This window comes from Panthera leo, chromosome A1, assembly GCF_018350215.1.
Source record: "Panthera leo isolate Ple1 chromosome A1, P.leo_Ple1_pat1.1, whole genome shotgun sequence".
Taxonomy (NCBI): Eukaryota; Metazoa; Chordata; class Mammalia; order Carnivora; family Felidae; genus Panthera; species Panthera leo.
This window is the reverse complement of record NC_056679.1, coordinates 215,903,577-215,927,889: the sequence shown is the minus strand read 5'-3', so window position 1 is coordinate 215,927,889 and position 24,313 is coordinate 215,903,577. Positions and strand designations below refer to the sequence as shown.

General features: G+C 36.2%; 1 pseudogene; it reads left to right on the top strand.

Annotated features, from left to right (window-relative positions):
* LOC122198574 overlaps positions 1-22,911 on the top strand; it is a 124,603-nt pseudogene extending 101,692 nt beyond the window's left edge.
* The last annotated feature ends 1,402 nt before the right edge of the window (positions 22,912-24,313 follow it).

Sequence of the window (24,313 nt, the reverse complement as noted above, 5' to 3'; positions counted from 1 at the left end):
TTATTTGGTGAAGTGTAGGTTCAACTATTTTATCAAGTTTTACTGCATCATTTTTCTTTTTATTAAAACCTTGTAAGAGGTTTTTATACATTCTGGATGCAAGTTCCTTGTCAAATATATGGTGTTCAGATAGCTCACTCCAGTCTTAACATTAAGTATAACGTTAGCTTGTAGTATTTTAGAGTATGGCTTAATTAGGATGAGAACGTTTTCTTTTTTCTATTGCTGTTTTGTAAAGATTTTGACCATGAATTAATATAGAAGTTTATCAAATTCATGAGGTTTTAATGATATTAAAAATTGGTTGCTGGAAAGGAATGAAACATTCATACTCCATCAGCCTCTGAGCTATAGCACTAGATTATCAAAGAGAATATTAGAAAAAGTATCTTTTTGTAAAAATTATTCCAACTGATAAATAAAAATAAATGTTTAAAATAAAACATCTCCCTTTTTCAACCCCCAGTTCATGAATAAGGAAAATAAAGTACTTTATTTTATTTCTATTTATTCTTTCTCTAACATTCTTTCACTATGTAGATCAGAGTTTCTCACTTCTATCGTTTTCTTTCTCTCCACAGGCCTTATTTTGACATTTCTTGCAAGGAACTCCTACGGGTGAAAAAGTCCTTCAATTTTTACTTGTCTCAGAGACTATTTCTCCTTGACTTTTGAAAGACAATTTCACTGGCTACAAACTAGTTTGGTGAGAGTGTTTCTTTTATCACTTTAAATATTTCACACTACTCTCTTCTTGATTGCTTGGTTTCTAAAGATCAGTAGAATAAAATTCTTATTCTTGCTCCTTTGTAGATCCAGGGTTTCTTTTTTTCTCACTTTTCTCAAGCTAGTCTACACTCAGCCTCCAGCAACCCATCAGTTACAATCTAAAGTGTCTACGGATAGTAACTCCACCTGGAGGCTTCTGTCCCTGGGCTCTGCTCCTATAAGCCGTCATTTTCCGTATCTGTCTGTCTGTCTGTCCAGTTTTTAGGACAGCAGTTGCTCTTTTACGTCAATTCTCTGATGAATCTAGGAAGTCCTGCTGATTTCCGGTTTGTTCAGCTTTGTCTTGGTGTGAGCACAGGAGAGAGGCTCTCTCCAAGCTCCTTATAAGTCAGACCAGAAACTTAAAAACAGATGTAAAACAAAATTATAGAACTTATACATGATAACGAGGAGAAAACTTTAGGTGACCTTGGGTTTGGCAATGAGTTTTTAGGTAGAAACTTTAAACCATAATGCGTGGGGAGGGAAAAACAACAACAATATCAAAAAATAAAACTGATGTTAGACTACATTAATGAAAACCATTACTCTACCATTAACAGAAGGATAACACAAACTACTGACTTGAAGCAAATATTTGCAAAAGAGATATCTGATAAAGCACTTGTATCTGAAAAATACAAATACCTCTTAAAATTCCACAGTAAGCAAACAAATAATCCAATTAGAAAGTGGACAGAGTTTCTGAAAAGAAACCTCATTGCTGAAGATAGGCAGATGGTAAATAAGAATATACAAATATGCTCAATATCACATGTCATTAATGAATTATGGGTTAAAACAAGATACCTGGACACACTGATTAGTATGACTGAACTCCAAAAATATGACAATACCAAATGCTGGAGGGGATGTGGAGCAAAAAAGAACTCTCGTTAATTGCCTAATAGAAATGAAAAATGGTACAGCCGCCTTGAAAGACAGTTTGGAAGTTTCTTACACAGTTGAGCATAGTCTTACCCAAAGGTTCCTGCAATTGCACCCTTAGGTGTTATTCACCTTAAAAAGTAAAAACTGCCAGTTGTTTTACCGGCAGCAGATGGATTTATTCAGGAAGAAAGGAGAATTGCAATCTGGGACAAACAAGCTGTGGCAAAACCGTAGGCAAGAGTGGGAAACAAAGGAGAGGTACACTTTTTTAAGGAGAAAAGGGGTGACTTGGGAAGGTTGTTATGAACTAAAAGCCCACTGGAGTACATTGGAAGTTCCTAATATGGTGGCTTTTCATTGGCAGAGCCGTTGCCCTTAGGGATGAGGAGAATGTCTCTTCCTCCCTCTGGAATAGTGAAGTAGTTATCTGCGTTCAGGGTGAGGTCCTAGAGCAGTAGGGTGTGAGAACTCCCCCTGCCGAAACATGCCAACTCCAACTCCATCCTAGTGAGGTTTGCCATCACTAATGTTTGCAGTATTTAGCAAGAAAAACAAACAAACAAACAAACAAACAAAAAAACATGCACACAAATTTTAGAGCAACCTAATGATTGTCGAAAGCTGGAAGCAGCTAAGATATTAGGTGAATTGATAAATACACTGTGGGGCATTCACACAGTGGAATACTATCCATCAACATAGAGAAATGAGCTACCAAGTCATGAATAAACATAGAGAAACCTTCGATCATATTGCTAAGTGAAAGAAGGCAGTCTGAGAAGACTAAATACCCCGTGATTCCAATGACATGACATTCTGGAAAAGACAGAACTGTAAAGAAAGTAAAAGAATCAGTGATTGCCAGAGATTGTGGGTAGGGAAAAAACAAAAGATAAATAAATCAAAGGCAGAAGAATTTCAGGACAAGAAAGTTATTCTGTATAATACTGTAAGTGGATACGTGACATTACACATTTGGCATAAACCATCAAGTGTCAAAGACAAATAGTAAACCTTAATGTAAACTGTAGAAACTTTAGTTAATACTAGTGTATCAATACTGGTTCATCAACTGCAGCAAATGTACTAAACTTATTCAAAATCTTAATAATAGGGGAAACAATGGAAGGAGGAGTAGATGGGAATTCTCTGTACTTGTGTTGAATTTTCCGTAAACCTAAAAATGCTCTAAGCAATCAGATCCATTAATTATAAAGAAAAACACATAAACGTCCTGAGACCATAAATATTAAGAAGACAATTGTGGGTTTTTAAAATTTTTTTTAACATTTATTTATTTTTCGAGAGACAGAGAGAGACAGAGTGTGAGTGGGGAAGGGGCAGAGAGAGAGGGAGACACAGATTCCGAAGCAGGCTTCAGGTTCTGAGCTGTCAGCACAGAGCCCAACATGGGGCTCGAACCCACGAACCGGACTGTGAGATCATAACCTGGTGAAGACGGATGTTTAACCGACTGAGTCACCCCGGCGCCCTTAAGAAGACAATTCTTAAGTTTCCTAACCTTGAATCTTCTGACCAGCAGATGTATATCATGAATGAGGTTTAAGACATTGACTAAATCTCTGGATCTGTGTGAAAACTTCATATCTGTGTAATTTAAAATTTGCATGACATTCTCATTATAGACATTGACCCCCAAATTTTGAAACTCACATTAAAGACAAAAATGTTAACATTCATGTTAATTCTGAAGTCTATAATTATTATATCCTTATATTTATTTCTTAAGCTAGTTTTCTCATATGTAAAACATTTTATTCACCGATAATTCATTTTTAAAAGTCTTGGCACAATAATTCAATTATAGAAATTCCTTCCAAAACATTAGTAACTAATACAGAAAAAACAAAACAAAACACAAAACTCTTATCCAAATTTTATACAGTCATGTATTTACCACTGTTTTCTTCTTTAACGCCATTATCAGCTTACATGGCATTTTTTACTTCTTCAGTGATCTTTGTTGATGTTTATTTTATCTCAGTTTGATTTTTGGTAGACATATTTCCATCTAACCCTTGGTCTTCATTCTTTGAAGAACCCTGGCAGCAACATCATGCTGATTAGACTAGGAAGTTCGTTTTTGCGCCAGTTGGATGCACCAAAATCTTGACTTCACATTTGCTGTGGCTGTAGTGCAATGAAGATAGATCTTTCAAGCTATTCCTATTAAAAGTTCCGATTAGACTTACATAATGGTTTGGCCACTGTAAATGTGAAAAAGGCTAAATGAATTACTACACATGAACTCCATCAACTTCATCTTGTTTATATCCAGGCTCCTCTCCAACTCATCAAGGTCATTTTGAATTTTAATCCAGTTCTTAAATGTGCTAATTGTCCTACCAAATTGGTGTCATCAGCAAATTTAATAAAGACACTCTGGTTCATCACCCCAATCATTAATTTTAAAAATGTTTAATAGTAGCAGACTAAGTAATGACCCCTGCAAAACTATACTTAGCACTTAAATTTTCAAAAGATAATACTGTATAATCAATTTCCTGACAAGTTGATGCTTTAACCACAAGTTGATGGTGGTTAAAGGCATTGTATATATATATATATATATATATATATATATATATATATATATATAATACATAGTAATGTATAGTGATGTATAATAAGGTATATATATATTTATATATAAGGATATTATATACAGAAAAAATAATATATCAATTTAGGTTTATATATGTGTCAATGCTAGTGTCAAACATTTTGACCTTAGAGCTTGAAAGTAGGGAATATGTCTATATCACTCCTTCCTGACATTTTGAAACAACATCACTTTTATTTGAAATTCCTGAAATCAAATTGTACCACCTACCATGTTTCCTACTTTCCTTCTTAAGCGACCTCACTTTTACAGCTCCCCATGCCCATCAAAACATTCAGCAGCTTGTGTTTCACCATTGCACCTGCTTTAATTGTCCCAATATCCCATTATTCTCACCTTCCAGAAGCCTACGATTGTTCACTTCATCTTTTGCAGACAAAACAAGCACATGGTCATACTTCAGAACTTGCCATTAGTTATTGATTAAATATTATGGAAATATACTAATATCTTAAGAAATAAAAAGGGATATATAATTATGAATGTGATAGATATTAAAACAAAACCATAAATCCATGTATACCAATGAATTTGCAAATGCACAAATACGTAAAAATACAAATATTAAAACTGACTCAGGGAGAAGTAGTCTACTTCTATACACTTAATCATTGATGCTCAATCAGTCAAAAACTTCCTCCCACTAAAAATTTAAAAAATAAAAAGATAAACAAAATGCATACACAAAGTGAGCCTGATGATTTTATAGATATGTTCTATAAGATATTCAAGAAAAAGATAATTCAGATGTCATTAACCTTTCTCAAAGAATACAAAAGACAGTCTTGCTTTGATGATTACCTATGAGACTTTTGTAACATTAATGCCAAAATTACTGGTTACTGTATAAAAGCTGAAATTAAATCCTAACCTTACTTCTTGAGCATATTTGCAAAAATCCTAAACAATATATTATCAAAACAAACACAATCCAAAGAAGCATTTTCTAATATAAAACAATAAAGTTGAGTAAATTGTAGGCATAGACTGGTTCATTATTAGAAAATATATTAATATAATTTACCGCATTATTGATTGAAAGAGAAACCTCATATGATCATCTCATTAAAAATGTACTTACATGATTCTACAACTGATATTTAGAAATTAAAGGAAAACATGGTTTTACCTTTCACCATATGCATTCCTCGGCCCAGAACTACCATAATTTGAATGACTGGAGATCCATAATAATTATTTAAGAAAATATGAAGTGGCTTCAACTGCACAGATACTTTGAATTTCACTTTTGAATCCAAAGTAGGAGAACTCATGATTAAGGGATGCTCTGGCAGGTATATGTAACAGGTGTTGACTACTATGCCAATCATTACACAAGGGTTGGCACGTGGATTTTATGTTACCTTTAGACTGGCTCTCAGTCATGTTGATAATAAGCTGAGGATAATACAAATACATACACTTTACCTCTCCTCTACCTCTCATTGAACCATGTTCTATCTCTATCTGATCAAAATTATATATCCACAAACACTAATTAAAAAAAATAAGCTATATGTCAATAAATGGTCCAGCTTTCTGGATTGCCCAAATGAGAAGCTCTTAAAAGCAGTAAATTGAGTACCTTATCTGCAGTTCTAAAGTGGATGCTATGATAATTTTATTTCTTAAAATGTGCAAAATTCAAAAGTAAAATATGAGCAAGGACCCACAATGAATTAAAGTATTTACCTACTTAATAGCTGCATTTAAGCCAAGGTTCTGGACAAAAATGAGTGAAACACTCAAATTTGGTGTTTTGTGTAACTTGAAGGCGATTTAAAGGGGTTATTTACAGAGACATGAGTTAGTTGTAGAAATCTCAAAAAAGAATATAGCAGCTTGTATGATAACTTGAAGATATTAACAGCTGTGAATCATATCTAATATTAAGCCTGAAGGGTAAAAAAGGCATGGGGCGACTGCCTGAAACAATTGTACTAGAACAATCTAGAGACAGAGAGAGCTGTGAGGAGGGAGGCATCTCTTCTCCGGTGGAAGAGTATATCCATATCTCATTGCCATCCTATGACCATCCATAGACCACTTGTATGGCCTATAAGACCTATACAAGATGGCCTTATAAAGGGCACAGAATATAGCAGAAAGACCTAGAAGGGATCACAGAAGATATCTACCACTTCTGAAAAGCCCTATTCGATAAAATTTATATATATATATATATACATACACATACATATATATATGTATATGTTTATCTATGTATGTTTAAATATTTATATTTATATTTATAATATATATATATTACAAATGCTTGGAAAAATAGGAATTGATGAGCATTTCTTAATCATGCACATGCATGTGAGTGTCTGTATGTGTGTGTGTTTGAGCATGTGTGTATAATCAGGGGTATGTCAGATGATATTAACAGTCAACAAGACTTTCTATGCAAATTTAACTTCTGTCCCACTTTTCATTTTTTTTGTATTAAATTAGAAAAATTGAAACTATTCTAGGGGTGAGGACATCTCTGTCATGGTCATCCTTTCCCTGTCACATAGCTTAGTATGTATCTAAAATAGTTCCCCACATCATTATTGTGCATTTGCAGATTAACCCTTGGTACTCATTGCAAAGACTATTAAGGAAAAAGTTTTTTGAGGCCGAACACCAAGGGAATGCCAGTGTAGATGATGCATATTGAGAAATAGAGGTCGTTGTAAGAGCTGATTGTAGGGAGGGAAAGGTTAAGATTGCACATGGCTTTGTAGGAATGACAATGATTTGGAACTTTATCCTAAGTATAAGAGAAGCCATTGGATGATTCTGAACTGAGAGGTGACCAAATCTGACACATTTAAAAATGATGCCTTTAGTAATGTGTGAAAACTAGACTTATGATAGATATAAAGTGGAAGAAGGGAGATTAGTGAATGGCTATGTCAATATTCTAGGAAAGAGATGGTTGGTGGCTTTAAACAGAGTGGTTATAGCAGACGTGGTGAACAGTGGTCAGATTTGCTCATGGAATGGTATGGAGTTGGAAATATCAAAACAATTACTGATGTTTATATTATATTTGATGCTATGAAACATTTATATGAAAATTGAGTTTAGGAGTAGTAGTTGTATCTGGATTTCCTACAAGAGGTTCTGGCTGAAGCTACAAACTATAATTTATCAGCACGTACATGCTGATGAAAGAAGCTAATGAGAGAACTTGGATAGAAACTAGAAGAGCTAATACTGTGCCCAGAAAATCAACAAAAGTTTAAAGTTGGGGAAATTAACAGGATGCACAAGGAATTCTGGGAAGTAACAACCGATAAGGTAAGTCAGTAATTGAAAAAGGAAATAATGTCCTGAAAAATAAGGTAAGAGCAGTTTTTCAGGAAGGATAAAGTGGTAGACTTGTCTTACGTACTGGCAACAGGTTAACAAAGCTGTAGACTTAGAATTTTGCTTTTTACAAATGTCAAGGGTGATTTTGTCAAGACACGTTTTGAGGGAGGGTAAGAACAAAAGTTGGACTGCAAAATATTTGAGAAGGCATGAGAGAGAAGAGGAAGCTGAATGGCATATAAATCTAGGTGAAACAAATTTTCCAGGTAAAACTTTCAAAAAGAGGGGCACAGTAAATTAAGCTGTGATTAAAAGAGCTTAAACTGGACTTGTCAGCCATGTTCAAAAGAGCAAAATATGAATATAGCATCTATTTTACAATTATTTTATTGCATTGTTTATAACAAGATAATATATAGATACAGCTCTACCTTAAAGAGACCCATTCTTTTTTATTCTCTTTAGAGAGAGAGAGAGAGAGAGAGAGCATGAGCAGGGAAGAGGGGCGGGGGTGGGGGAAGAGAGATAGAGAAACAGAGAGAGAGAGAAACAGAGAGAGAGAGAGAGAGAGAGAGAGAGAGAGAGAATCTTAAGCAAGCTCCATGCTCAGTGCAGGGCTGGATGTGGGGCTCCATCCCAAGACCCTGAGATCATGACCTGAGCCAAAATCAAGAGTCAGATGTTCAACCGACTGAGCCACTCAGGCACCCCTAAAGAGATCCATTCTTTTTTTTATGTTTATTTATATTTTTGAGAGAGAGAGAGAGAGAAAGAGAGAGAGAGAGAGAACCAGCGGGGCAGAGCAGAGAAAGATGGAGATAGAATCTGAAGCGGGCTCCAGGCTCTGAGCTGTCAGCACAGAGCCTGACGTGGGGCTCGGACTCACAAGCTGTGAGATCATGACCTGAGCCAAAGTCAGATGTTTAACCTACTGAGCAATCCAGGTGCCCCTAGAGATCCATTCTTGAAAGCTACTCAATGTTATCTTTTTTTTATAGATGATGTATTAATGCTTATATTTTTCAGTCAGACTAATAATATATATAAAATTACTATTTATGAGGAATCCTTCCATTATTTAATCTGAGAAATTGCCTTCACTTCTACATATTTTTTAAAGTACGGGCTTAATCTTTTTTTTTTTTTTTGAAATTTAGCTTGTAACATACTACTTGATACATAAAAGACATTTAATATTGAACTGCAAGTAAATTAATTTTAATATGTTACAGTGTTAGAAAAAAACAATTGCATGGAATCTGATTATTTAATTGAATTTTAGTTGTTTTATAACATAAGTATTCCTTGAAAGAACTGAGCAGATACCAACAATATACATTCACAGGTAAATAGACCAAGAGTGAGACATACAGGTGTTATACCTTAATACATTTAATGGGGCTACTGTTTAATTCCTAACCCTCATGGTAGTTTATAATACAGACAATTATATTATAACAATGGTTCAGTGTTTTTCATAACCATCTTTTTTCATAGAGAACCACTGATATAAATTAAAAGTCAAGATCATTTGATAATGGGTGCCATTACTATGTCAACATTTTAATGTAATAAATCATAAACTAACTCAAATTTTAAAATTATATTCAATATGAATTATATACACCACTTCCATTTAGCATAATACTGAGATAACTACTTTTTAAACCTTAATATGTGATAGTTACAGATTTATTTTTTTCTATTAATTTCCACTTGGAAATAAAGAAGGGTGTTTCTAGATATATTTTATCTTCCTCTATCTGCTAAAACCGTTTACGATAGATGGAGAATTAGGCACACTAGTTTCTATGGCATTTCTGAAAGGACCAGCTTTCTCATTATTTGACTAACTAGGACTTCACCTATCAACCCCTCCTGGCTATGTATATATACAAATGACTTGTTTTACATTTAATTGTACTCATGGGAATATATTAGTGGTTCTAACTTTAATAACTTCTGATCCCCAATAGGTGACTTTTTCTATTTTATTTGCCCCTTTAATCATATTCAGCGGATATAATTTAATAAAAGAAATAACATGTCTTGTATACTGGTGCTAATGCCTACTATTGTGAAGAAAATCATATTCTTAATTATTTCAATAAATACACAGAAATGTATAAGCATACAAACACATATACAACAAAAATGAGTAATCTTTTCAAACTGAGATGTGCAATTTCATAAATTGTACCTATGTTTATTTTTTTCTTTATGTTACAGACATATAAGTAAGTATATTTTAGCAGCAGCATGATGTAAGTTCAATCTGGTCAAAACCTCCATGCACATACACATACATACACATATATAATTACATACAATTGATGTGACCTCTTTGTTTTCTCATAAGAAAGTATTTTACTGACCAACAAGTACACACATACACACACAAACATAACTGGAGAATCTAACTATATGAAATAACTTTTCTGAATTACAGAATAGAACAATGTTTGTTCTATCAATATAGAGGTTTGTTTTTTTTTAAGTCACATATGTTTATTTCAACATATCCTCCAACAAAGCTATTTGTGGCCTCAGCATTACCCAAGGCAACGATTGTGTTCACCTGCTCCCCTACTCTGTCCCTTCTTCCCAGATGTCTGATTACATCTGGAAAGATACTACTTTTGTTAATGTACAAAAGGAGGGCCACTGGAAGGCAAGGAAGTGAAAAATGGTAACTGCCAAAGTTCTAGTCTTTTCATCCTAGAAAGGTTGTCCGAGCCACTCCTGGCCCTCCTGTTATGTTCCTTCATGGTTGCCAGTTAACTCTTCCCAGTGCTCAATCAATATAGAGATTTTTATGATGAAAAATTAAGAACACTATACGAAAGCTTTCTATCAAATATACAAACAAACTAAAAATAATTGTTTTATATTACATAAATACAATATTGGATGAAACATTAATAAAGAATCCCCCCTCCCCTAAAAAAAGTTGCTGAATGATGTACATAGTGCACAAAAAGTAGGATTTTGAAAACCTATATTAAGGAAATGAGTGAAAATATATTCAGGAATTTGGGGATTTGGTGCCTAAATCCTAAATACTAAATCCTACTACGGTACCTAGTGACGTTACGACTTTTTTTTCCAAGTCGCTTAATTGAAAGTTATTTTTGGTATGATCAAGAAAGAGAACAGGAAGATAAAATTAGAGGAAATTATTCCTTTTCTGATAGTCAACTCCAGGAAAGACGGAGTCAAGCCATAAAAAGAACATAATTCCAGATTTGCATTCCTCTCTTGTGAGGAGAGTCAGTAAGATATTAGTGATAAGGCTGATTTTGGTAAAAGGCCCAAGCTTATTCAAGATAGAGCTAAAATTTCATCACATGATATTTTGTGGAAATTGTAGGTAATGGAAAGATACAGCTTCCTGTAATGCATAAAGGAATTAGGTTTCTTAAATTCAGTAAGGATACAGATAATTATCACATTTTATTTATTAAATAAACTCCAAATCTGATGTTATGGCTATTGAAGTGAAAGAGATTACTTATACTCATCCCTCAAGATTTGAAAAGTTATATACAATATACATATAACTACAGAAAATAAAATGTATACAGATGATATGTTTTACATATGAAGAAAACTAAAAATCATCTACAGAAATATAAATAAAATAAGTACATTGGACATTTAAAACTGTTCTCCAGTTCCATTTTGTAGTATTTTTTAAATAGTAAAATTAATTTATTCCATATTATAGTGCTGGCATTAAACTTTTTAATTGTAATGTTTCTGACATTAAACTTTTGGTTGCAGAAGCATCCATTTCTAGACATCCATCTTTTTTTTAAATTTTTTTTTTTTTTCAACGTTTTTTATTTATTTTTGGGACAGAGAGAGACAGAGCATGAACGGGGGAGGGGCAGAGAGAGAGGGAGACACAGAGTCGGAAACAGGCTCCAGGCTCCGAGCCATCAGCCCAGAGCCTGACGCGGGGCTCGAACTCACGGACCGCGAGATCGTGACCTGGCTGAAGTCGGACGCTTAACCGACTGCGCCACCCAGGCGCCCCTCTAGACATCCATCTTGAATGAACATATTGCCAGCTGTATGACACAGCTACTAACATAAAACTAGATCAGGAATCAGGCTGATAACAAAGTTATCACTTTATTTATCAAGTTTTTTATCACCACTGCCAATAAAGTTCCCCTTTTCAAGAGCCCTGGATAACCTAGATAATTGAACTCTTGAATGACTTTGCATTTCCCTTCCTACTCCTTAACTTCAGTTATTGCTTGTATGCTTTAAATTTGCCAATAAAGAGTGAACCTATTAAACCCTAGGCACTCCCCTCTCTGGCCCTAATAAAGGCAGAGCCCCAGTCCTTGTTACCTCCCTCCCTCTCTCTACCTTTAGACCTCACTGTGTGGCCCTAAAGTGTGCTGTGTACCCTCTAGGACTTGTGACTACTAAGGGTTGTTCTTCAAAATCACCCGATGGTTTTGCTGAGGTACATCGCTCAATCATAATAAAAACCACAAGGACGAGCCATCCACGACATCAATGCCATGGTGGTGGGAGAATGTCTGTGGGGCTTTCTGTGATTAAAAAGGGCCTAGGTGAGTGCACTTAGGCATTTCTAGTCAAAAATATCCATATCAGTAGTCTGGGAGCCACATAACACACATATATAGGAAAATACATTTTTAATGCATCTCTGGGATCAGAAGCAGGAATGTATGGAGGTCAACAAGCAAATGAAAGATGTCCAATATCACAAATCCTTAGATAAATGCAAATTAAAATCAAATGATACATGATTGCACAACCATTAAGATGGCTACTATCAAAAATACAACTAGAAAATAATGTGTTGTTAAAAATGTGGAAAAATTGGAAACGTTATGCACTCTTGGTGGGGATGCAAAACGGTGTAGCCATTATGTAAAAACCATATGACAATGACTCAAAAAATTAAAAAATATAAGTATTACATATTCCAGCAATTCCACTTTTGGGTATATTTCTGAAAGAATGGAAACAGAATCTCAAAGAGATATTTGCCCAACCCTGTTCAATAGCAGCATTATTTATAATAGTCAAAATATGAAGCCAAACAAATGTCTTTCAATGGGTCAATGAATAAATAAAACGTGGTATACACATATAATGGAATATTATTCAGCCATAAAAAGGAAGGCGGTTCTGAAACATGCTGCATGAATGAATCTTGAGGAAATTATGTTTAATGAAATTTGTCATTCAGAAAAGAAAATAAAAATTGTATGATTCCACTTATACAAGATACCTAGGGTATTCAAGTTCATTGAGACATTTCCCCCAGAGGGAGGGGGAAATGGGGAGTTGTTCAATCAGTATCGAGTGTCAGTTGTGCAAGATGATAAAGTTCTACAAATTTGTTTCACAGCAACGTGAATATTTAACACGACTGAACTGAATGATTAAAATGATTAAGATGGTAAATTTTGTGCTATGTTTGATTTACCAATATTTAAGAGAGAAAGAGAGATAAAGGAGGAAAGAAGAAAAGATAGAAATGGAAGGAAGGAGGAGAAGAAAGAAAGAAAGACAGAAAGAAAGAAAGAAAGAGAGGGAGAGAAAAAGAGAGAAAGGGAAAGAGAAGAAGGAAGGAAGGAAGGAAGGAAGGAAGGAAGGAAGGAAGGAAGGAAAGTAGGAAGGTAGGAAGGAAGAGAGGGAGGGGAGCCTACAGTAGTGAATAGACATAAAATCATGACTATTGATTTTAGGCTTTAAATGCACAATGGGATAGGAACTATATGTCAGGATATTTGGGGCATATTGAATAGTGCTCAGTATATAAAGACAATAGTCTAGAAAGGGTGATCCCTTTAGAAAAAGTAAACCAAACAAACAAAAATTAAATTACATTATTTTTAAAAATATAGTATGATTTATAGGTATTTATAGGCTCACACTTTCGTTTGAAAGACACAAAATATTTACAGAATGTAAGTTATTTTTTTATAATTTTATGTGGAAATACTGCAATGTATAAAATTATAATTTTGTATACAGAGAATCAAGTTTTTAAATGTTCACGTAATTACTTTTTTACAAGAATATACCCCCATTGAAATGTTGAATTTTATATAGACATTAGCTATTGCTAACTTTTAATATTTTTAAAAATCAAAGCATTAAAAATATTTCTATTATTTGTTATTGTTATGCATTATTGAGATAATCTATTTAGAACAGAAAAACATGGTTACAAGAAAGATTATATATCACTGTTTCTTATGCTGAAATATGAACTGCTTCCATTATTCTTGTTCTGCTATTTTTTTCACTTTATAAAAATACATGTGTTCTGAGGAAACTTACATAAATAAAATATTGACTTTTTTGCAAATTTAGAAAATAATATGAATGAATCATAATAAAAAGTCCTCTATATTCTGTTAAAGCATTATTCATATTTGGGGATTGAATGAATGTTGGGTGTGATTATTTTATAAAATGCTCTGCAAGGTTACATGTTAAGTCTTGGAAATTTAAGAATATTTCTACTTTATAATTAAACACTTCAAAGTGGTAGGAAATCACTAAAGAAAGCAACTTATCCTTTTTTTAAAATTAAATTAAATTTAATTATTATTTTTTTTTGTATATGTATATAGTTTATTGTCAAGTTAGCTAACTTACAGCGTATACAGTGTGCTCTTGGCTTCGGGAGTAGATTCCCATGATTCATCGCTTACATACAACACCCAGTGCTCATCCCAGCAAGTGCCCTCCTCCAATGCCCATCACCCATTTACCCCCTTCCCTACCACCCCATCAACCCTCAGCTTGGTCTCTGTATTTAGAGTCTCTTATGGTTTGCCTCCTTCTCAGCTTGAAACTATTTTTCCCCTTCCCTTTCCCCATGGTCTTCTGTTAAGTTTCTCATGTCACATATGAGTGAAAGCATATGATATCTATCTTTCTCTGTCTGACCGAAACAAGGACGCTGCTTCCCCTCTCCCACTCCATCTACCCTGACAAATTCCACAAAGTAAAACGATGAAGCCACAAAAAAGGAACGTTTCGGGTCATGTCTTCACAAAATGTGGCATATCGTTTCACTGATGTGCAAACAGCAATATCAAATTCCATTCATGCCAAAGTGGCCTTTTTAAATAATTTTAAACAATATGCTTCTAATCCTTTTAAATGGCACATTTCATTTAATAACTGCCTGGAATACTTCTCTCTTAGTTACTAAAACTCCAAAAAACAAAGACTTTTTTTTTACTCATCCTCATTAGAATATCTCATATGTAAGATTTTTGATTGATTCATTTTTCCTTTTGTTTATACTTTTTGCACAAAGTTTCTGTTATCAAACTTATTTTCTCTTAGTTTCAAGTAATTTTACTATATTTTTCAATTGTAAGATTCCTCGAAATAATAGAAGAGGTAGAATTTCCCCTAGGACTGAAAGACTATCAAAGTAGGGCCTCTAGTTCGGTTAGTTCAGTTAGGAAGCATTGTACAAAATTTAGTTTAAAATGTCTGAGGTGTCTGAAGCTTTATCTGCTATTTGCACATGTGGTATCTATGCAAATTTCTCTGAGCAGATGTTGAGAAAGTAGCAACATTCTTTTCAATAGGATCATTCAGAAGTTCAGTCTGGTATTTGTAAATATAATCCAACATAAATGATGCATAGAGTCCTAGCTCTGTCCCTTATGTGCTGCAGTCAGATCAAACAGCCCTTGGGACAAGACATCTGGAAGTATGTGCCATTGTATTTGACTAATCTTCCTCCTAGATTCCACCGTAAATTTGCCATGTATTCCAAGAAATTCAGCAAAGCGCGCACACACACACAAAGCCAGAGCTAGAATGAAGAATACCTTATATTGTAATATTGTGTATGTCATGTTATTATGTTATGGCATATTATATACAATAAACAAATCTATATTTACATATATTTTAATGTATGGTGATATACTTCTGTTTGGTGAATTGCACATACATGTATAGTTTAGATATGACACTAATTTTCTATTTTATATAATTTCCTATTCAGACCATAAAGTAAAATATTTACTGTGGAATTCTAACATATGAGCCATGTTAGCAAATGTTTATAATATTGAAAAGTAAGGGGCACCTGGGTGTCTCCATTAGTAGAGTATCTGACTCTTGATTTTGGTTCAGGTCATAATCTCAGGGTCATGGGATTGAGCCCTGCATCAGGCTCCATGGTGTACATGGGATCCTGCCTGAGATTTCTCTCTCTCTCTCTCTCTCTCTCTTCCCCTCTGTCCATCTCCCCCACTATCTCTCTGTAAAGTAAAATTAAAAAAAAAATTCAAATATTGAAAGCTATTTATCAAATTCACAAAATGACAAGAATTTCTGTTGCTGTATTTTAGATGCTTGATTTTTTTTTATTTTTTCCTTTAAATTTTATAAAGCTTCATCTGTCAATCAGAAATAGCAATTAAATGTATCCTTACATAGATATATTTGGATAGATGTTACCAGTGTTCACTACTATTGTGTTTCCTTTCAATTTGGATGATGTACGGGGGTTTACTTCCCAACATCATTTTAGTTAGCAGAACTGCTATGGATAGAATGTTTGTGTCCCTCCAAAATTCATATGTTGTGGGGACTCTGGGAAGTAGTTAGGTCATGAGAGTGGAGCTCTTAGGAATAGGATTAGTGTCCTTATAAGAATCAAAGGAACTCTTCCCTTATGTCTTTGGAGAGGTTAAGAGCAAGGGAAGCAATCACTGAGGCTGGCAGAGTGTTTTAATGTAATGCTGTGAACAAAATATTTACTAATTTTGTTGTCTGATCAAGTTGCAAGACTCATATAGAACTACTAAAACTAGGGGCGCCTGGGTGGCGCAGTCGGTTAAGCGTCAGACTTCAGCCAGGTCACGATCTCGCGGTCTGTTAGTTCGAGCCCCGCGTCAGGCTCTGGGCTGGTGGCTCGGAGCCTGGAGCCTGTTTCTGATTCTGTGTCTCCCTCTCTCTCTGCCCCTCTCCCGTTCATGCTCTGTCTCTCTCTGTCCCAAAAATAAATAAAAAAAAAAAAAAAAAAAAAAAAAAAAAAAAAAACGTTGAAAAAAAAAAAAAAAGAACTACTAAAACTAAAACTTTAGAGATAGATTCTGGAAAACAGAAGTTGAGGTGGAAAAAATGCTGGTCGCTATTGGCTGCATCTGACAAAATATTACAAGAAAGAGATGACCTCGGGGGGGGGGGGGAATGGTACAATTTGCAAACAGAAAGCAAAGGAAGTAAAGACAGGTTACACAGGTGACTACTTTTAGTCTCCATAAGATAAAAGGTTTAAGTGAGGTTTGAATGAAAAATACTTCAGGGGCGCCTGGGAGACTCAGTCGGTTAAGCATCTAACTTCAGCTCAGGTCATGATCTCATGTTTGGTGAGTTCAAGCCCCACGTCCAGCTCTGTGCTGACAGCTCAGAGCCTGGAGTCTTCTTCAGATTCTGTCTCTCCCTTTCTCTGCCCCTCTTCTGTTCACTCTGTCTCTCTCTCTCTCAAAAGTAAATGAATATAAAAAAAAATACTTCAGTCTAGTATACGCCTAAATTGCAAGGATTATTAGTCCAAGGACTGGTGCTAAATGAACTTGCTTGAATAAAAATACTTATGACAAAGTTTAGGTCAAGGGTATTATATTAGTTTCCTAAGGCTGTCATAACAAAATACTGCAAAGTGGCTTAAAACAAAGAATTTATTCTCCTACAGTTCTAGAGGCTAGAAGTCCAAAATCAACAAAGTATCAACAAGATTAGTGCCTTCTGGAAGCTCTGGGGGATACCATGTTCATGCTTGTCTCTCAGTTCGCAGGAGGATGACAATCCTTATCAAGTAGATTCGAAACTCCAATCTTTGCCTCTGTTTTCACATGCCATTATCTCTGTGTGTCTCTGGTCTCTTCTTCTAAGACCATCAGCGATTAGATTTTGGGCAAGTCCTGAATTCTAAGACCTCTTTTTGACTTACATCTTAATTCTATCTGCAATGACTCTATTTCCAATTGAAATCACACATTGATAATTATGAATTGAGCATACATTTTGGGGAGCGAGATTCAATCCACAACAGTGTATTATCTTCACATTGAAGCCCTATAGGCTCCAAGTAATTGCCATGAAGTTGAGAGAAAGCAATATGGGTTAAAAAGATGAGTAAATTGAGCTCATAATGATATCTAATACAGACTTTAGATGTGGCCATTGTGTGTGGAACTGACTGGAAGCAAACGAATAGAACCCAACTAAGTTTTATTTATTTATTTTGTTTTTAAGACAAATGTTGTGGCAGATTAATTAAAAATACACTTTTATTTTCCTTATAAATTATTGGCCCTAGCAATTATAAGTCATGTAATCTTAGGTAGTTTAATTACTCTCCTATACTTCAGTCTTTGTGTCTTCAAAGTGAAAATAATCATAACGTATAACTCATATAGATTTTGAGGGTACTAAAAGCATTTAGAAATCTGAAGGAAGCCCTTAGAATAGTTCTTGACAAACAGTAAGATTTCAATAGATGCTGGCCATCCTTATTGTAGTATATTTATGACAAATTCAATCTGTAATTCTGTCTACACCTTTAAAAGTGAAGGTGAACAGGATGTGTTATGACAAACATATCTGACATACCAGAAGCTCATCATATTAAAGTTGATTTCTCACAAAAAATCTGTGTTACATCCAAACATTTGGAGGCCATATTTATGGTAGGCATTGGAAATACACCATCCTTGGAAGCTGCATTCTTTTCTCAGTCCTCTTAGAATCCTGAGCATTTACATCTCATGGTTTTCATGGAGAAACAAGTGTAGTAGTCAGTTACTGCTTTGTAACAAATAACACTAATTATTTGTGGGGTAAAACAATTATTTTGCCTAAGATTCTGTTGCTTGGCAATTTAATCTGGGATTAGTTTAATCTATTTTCTTGGTGTTGGCTAATTTGAGCTGAGAGTCCTCAAGCTTCTACAGTGTTTCAGATGGGTTGGCAAAGGGATAACCGGTTTTGGTTGATCTCAGCTACAATTCCTCTTCTCTGCTCCATGCCTCTCTTAGGCTGGCCTGAGCATATTCCATTGCAAAACCAGATTCAATCACATTTCTGTTACTAAAGAAGAATTCAGTGAATGAGGAAGTAGACACCACCTATGGATTGGAAAGACTGGAAAGTCACATCTAACTTCCAAAGTTAGTAGTAACAAAGACCCTAACTAGTAACAAAAATAGGCATTGCTTGAACCAGAAAACAAATCGGGAAAATTCTGATAGCTAATAGCTAATAGAATAGCTAATAGAATAGATGAAGCCAATAGAATAAATGAAGATATTTTAGAATTAAGAATGATAATTGTTTGCAGTCCTTTATATATGGCTCTAAAATTCATCCTGCCTTCTTGTTCTTAAATATCTTATTTGTTTTGTGTTACTGCTTTAATAAATTATCAGAAAATTCTTGTGTTAAAAATAATGCAAATGTATTACTTTATAACGTTGGAATTTAGAACGTTTAAGATCAAGGTATTGGCAAAGTTATTTCCCTTCTAGATTCTCTGGGGGAAGAATCAATCTTCTTGTTTTATGCGGTTTTTAGAAGCCACCCACATTCCCTGGCTCATGCCCCTTATCATCCACCTCTGCTTCTTCTCTTTTTCTCACTCCTACCCTCCCGACTTCCCCTTAGGATTATGCTGGGCCTACTCCAATAATCTAGAATAATCTCTCCATTGCAAAGTCTTAGTTTAATTAGATATGCCATGTCCCGTTAGCCACTTTAGGGAATATAATCACAGGTTTCAAAGACCAGGGTGCGAATTTTGGAGGCGGGGGGGGGGGCGCGGGGGGTATTGGGTAGTCATATTCTACTTACTAAAAATACTACATCATTGGGTCTGTAGACAAACAGGCTGAGGTGCAGATAGCCTTAAATAGCTGAACATATTCTATTTATTGTTCTTAGACGCTTCTAGTACCTTTGTGCTATGCTAGTGTTACATATGTGCACAAACTGAAAGAAGTCCTATACGGGTAAATTTTTTTTAAATGGTAAAGTCCATCACTTGCCTTTGCCTTATACATTTCTAGTTATTTTTATGGAAATGTTAATTTTATTTTTTTCCGGCTTCACTGAAATGTAATTGATATATGATGGTGTGCAAGTTTTTGTTATACAATGTGTTGATTTGATATACTCATATATTAAAATGAGTACCACCATAACATTAGCTAACACCTGCATCATACGGCATAATTACCATTTAACGTGGTGAGAATATTGAAAATCTACTTTCTTAGCAACTTTCAAGTATATACTACAGTGCTATTAACTGTAATCATTACGTTGTGCATTAGATTCCTGGAGAAAATTCCAATTTTAATCATTTTAATATTCAAAATAGAAAATGGTGTGTGATACAAAATTGAAAAACATCATTTAAAGATGGAAATAAAATATTGAATATATTCTAACACATTTCCTTAACCCCATTTGAAAAATCCCAAACTAGGAAAAGATAAAATATATTGCTTAATTGTGGTGTTCTCAAAAAATGCTATTACCTTTTAGAGAGAACTCTTAGGAATGCGTGCTTTAAATTTGCCTTCACTGTCCCAATCTTGATTATAGAAAATAAGATTATGTGATGAAGAACTTTTGAGGTTAAAAATAATTTTTAAAACTTTTGATAACTTTTCCTTCATATAAATTCTCCAAGGCATTTAGAAATAAAAGAGAAAAGTTTAGTAAGTCTTTGTCAAATCACTGTATGTTTCCTATCACCTGATTATAAGACACTCTTGGATTTCAAAGTTTTTGTTTCTCTAGTTTTTTTTCCAGATTTAGAGTTATCAGTACTACCATGTGGTTAATCTAAGACAAAAATGAGCTAAATTTTCTGTGATGTGTTAATAAAAGTCACTCTGAAACATGAATTGTGCAGACTAAGGGTTTATTCATCTGGTAGGAAGAAAATAAAAGCTTTTTCTTTTTTGTTTTTCTTAACTCTAAACCGTGTTTTACATCAGGTAACATCTGAGGCTACAGAGAAAAACAACAGGTTGGTGCACTTTCTAAATACAGGAATTGTTTTTTTTTTTTTTGTTTTGTTTTTAAATGCCAACTTCATATATGCGCAGTAAGAGTTATATGTATTAATACAGTGAAACATTTCATCTAATGAACAGTTTCACCTTTTTCATAGCTGCCCTTTATCTAGCACACTCTACCCTGTGGGAATTGGGCCAATTGTTTCTAATTTTTTTTTTAAATTTTTTAAAATGTTTTCTTTCTTTCTTTCTTTGAGACAGAGAGAGACAGAGCATGAGCAGGGGAGGGGCAGAGAGAGAGGGAGACACAGAAACCGAAGCAGGCTCCAGGCTCCGAGCTGTCAGCACAGAGCCCGTCGCGGGGCTCGAACACACAAACCACGAGATCATGACCTGAGCGGAAGTCGGACGCTTAACCAACTGAGCCACACAGGCACCCTTCTTTTTTTTTTAATTTTTTTAAATTATTTTTAATTTTTTATTTATTTTTTATTTTTTTGTTTTTATTTTTTTTATTTTACAATTGTCTCTTAATGTAGGTAACACATGTGACATTTTTCATTGCCCATGTTGCCTTCATTTTAACTTTTCCTTGAAAAAGGACATATGTAAATCCTAACATATATATTGCATTAAATATGAAATATACTATCAACAGAATCTACTCTCACTATTCAACTATCATTGCGTTGCCCATCTTACTTTCTAGAAAAATCAAACATAAACTTTGCTAAGAAGGGTGAGTTTCCTGAATCATTATCATCTAATATGTCAGTGAAGGGATGAAAAATGGGACTGGTCACCGCGGTATATGCTTCTCTTTTAGTGGGTAAGATCTTTTAGCCAAATTTAGGTCATGATTTGCAAGTAAATATTCTATATCTCATGGAATCAAGGGGGGAAATGTAAACTTCCTTGCTCTGATTTGAGGGCCCCAGCTGGACCCAGCTGCATGCAGGCAGACCCAAGATGGTGTGCCTGGGATGCCTGCAGAGAGAGCTGCTCCAGCTCGAGTCCTGTTCACCTCTCGCCGCCCCTTGTGCCCATCGCCTGTGGCCGGATCTGTGAATGATGCAGGGTATCATCTGCTGGCAGGGGGCTACCCCTCCATCTGCACCAGGTGGTGGTGACTGAGGAGGTGATAGTCACCCCCCCACACATACACACATGCCCCCCATCAGGCTGGATAATGGGGCAAACTACGCAGGGCAATTCAACCAGAACTACCAACATGTCAGGAACATTCAGAGGAACCAAAGTGCCCAGCTTGTACTCTGAGAGCCTCTAGTACTCCCTGGGGGTTTTAGGTAGCCCTCTTCATCCAGCAGCCCGTTCCTCCATGTGGATGTACCTGTACCTTGGAGGAAACCCACACTCAGGGTCCCCAGTGTCAGGCCAGCCTATGTTGTCCCCTGGACAACTGCCAATGCCACCTCCTGGACAGCAACAACAGCTGCCCAAGATACCTGCGCCTCCACTGTGCGTCAAGCACACTCTGAAAACCAAGGCACCATCACATATGCTCCTGTCTTTCACCTCCTAAGAGATGATGAGGTCCTGTGGGAGGCTGGGAAAGGCTGCCGGCTTGAGGAGCCGGCCTTCACAGGCTGCCCGGAGCGTTGCTCCAACGAGTGATGGCAGAAGGTCTTTCAGTCCTTCCCGATGGCCCCAAGATTGGATCAAAGATCTGAAATCTGAACTGTCAGGAAACTTTGCGAAGGCAGCTTGGCTCTGATGAAAACCCCATCGTCTTTGAGGTTTGTGAGGGAAGGGAAGCCATCGAGAAGGCCCACGCCACCGGAGCCTGCCCGGATGCCTGCCCGATTGAAATCCGCACATCCCGTGGCAGTGAGCACACCCGGGAAGTGAGCGGAGCCCACAGAACAGAATTGAAAACAACCTTGGAGGAGGCTATTCCAGACAAGTCAGGACACCTCCAGAGGCCCCTCATCACTCTCTGCCAGGAAAACCGGGACATAAGGGCTACAGTGGGCATGCCATGCACCCAGAGATATGCGGAGCAGGTGTAAGTGGCTGGGGAGAGCCGCCTGGGGACACAGGAGTCCAAATCAGCATAGTTCTGTGCTTGCAGAGCCAGCCCCACCTGGTACCGTTTTCAATGAGTATCAGGGAAGGGCAGGTGCGGACACTAAGAGCATCTGCAGGGAGATGTCTGGGAACCCGAAGCAAGCAACCCTGGCGGTGGGGAAATGTCTCGGGAATGCGCCAGCCTGTTTTTGCTGAAAGGCCTGTGGGAAATCAAATAGCTCTGTCCTGGGTTAAGAGATTATAGGGAACACATTGCAAAGCAGAGCACTGCTTTCTGGCCTTGCTGAAAACAGCGGCCATGCTTTGCTTATCTAGTTAATGTACATCTAGGGGCACTCACTTGCCTTATCTGGTTAATGTATATCTAGGGGTTAGGTCCTGCCTGTGCTCATAAATCCCTTAGACCATGTTATCTCATGGAATATTTTACCCTGTTTTAACTTGTTTTTCTGCACGTTTTCTATATATTCTTATCGGCACGTGGCTCACTGAGTATCGTGCAAGACTTCCCTGAGCCTCCCTCTCACCTCTCTTGACTTGCACGGAGTCTTGAGTAATCCTTTCTGCCATCCTGGGCTTTACTGGACAAAGCCGAAAGCCGAACCCACACATGCCCAACAAGGCCATGAGGGGAGCAAGAACAAAAGACTGGGCCCTGAATGGCATCCTGGAGTCTTGCAGGGAGATTGACCACTCATCAGACATCAGATTGGAGAATAAGCGGCTGTATGGCAAGTTGCTCCTCCACGGCATTTTAGGAGACACTTCAGGGGATTACTGGAATATTCTGCTGAAGATCCGTGGTGGCAATGACTAAGCAGTGACAGGTGACTCGCTTCTATTCACCTGCTGGTAACAACCAGACCAGGAAAAGGCCAAAAAGATGTCTATGTGTTTCCCCAAAATCCACAGAATAGCCCTTGAGATGTCCCAGTGCAGACCATCCATTGAGCCATGGCTCTCCCCTCCTCCTGCCCCTCCTGATCCTATACACTGCTGGTGCTGAAGGACCCGGATCAGTCCCAAACTCTCTCAGGATGCGTTTTCCTCCCCAGGCTTCACAGCCTCTTGCTGCTAAAGTAGATGTTTAATTTACTCACTCATGCAGTCATTACCCTTTGCTTACGGCTGAGACACTTGGTTTTATTTTGGGCGTATAATTTTATATTTTATTTGGACACACACACTCATATGTAACTGCTAGTCAGATGCATATAAGTCTCTTTACTGCAGACTCATTTTGGGTGACAGAGGTTGGGTGTGGGAGCACCACGTCCTGAAGGAATAGTAAAAGGGAAGACCTTTAAGGGTTATCTTTGCATTTCTGGTGAGTATGTGTCTTGAGCTTTGTTATTGTCATGTTCACTCCTTTCGAGAAAATAAATGACAAAGAAAAGTTCAGAAAGTCATCTATTCCTTCTTCCATGAAAAACCAAGAGAACACGGTAATTTGTGTAATTTTGAGTGTTCCTTAAACATGAATGTCTATAGCCAAAAGCTGTTTTATAATTAAAGTCAGTCAGGTCTGGAGTGTTGGGGGCGGGGGACAGGTAAAACATATAATACATATGAAAATTTTATATTTTTAATTTAAAAT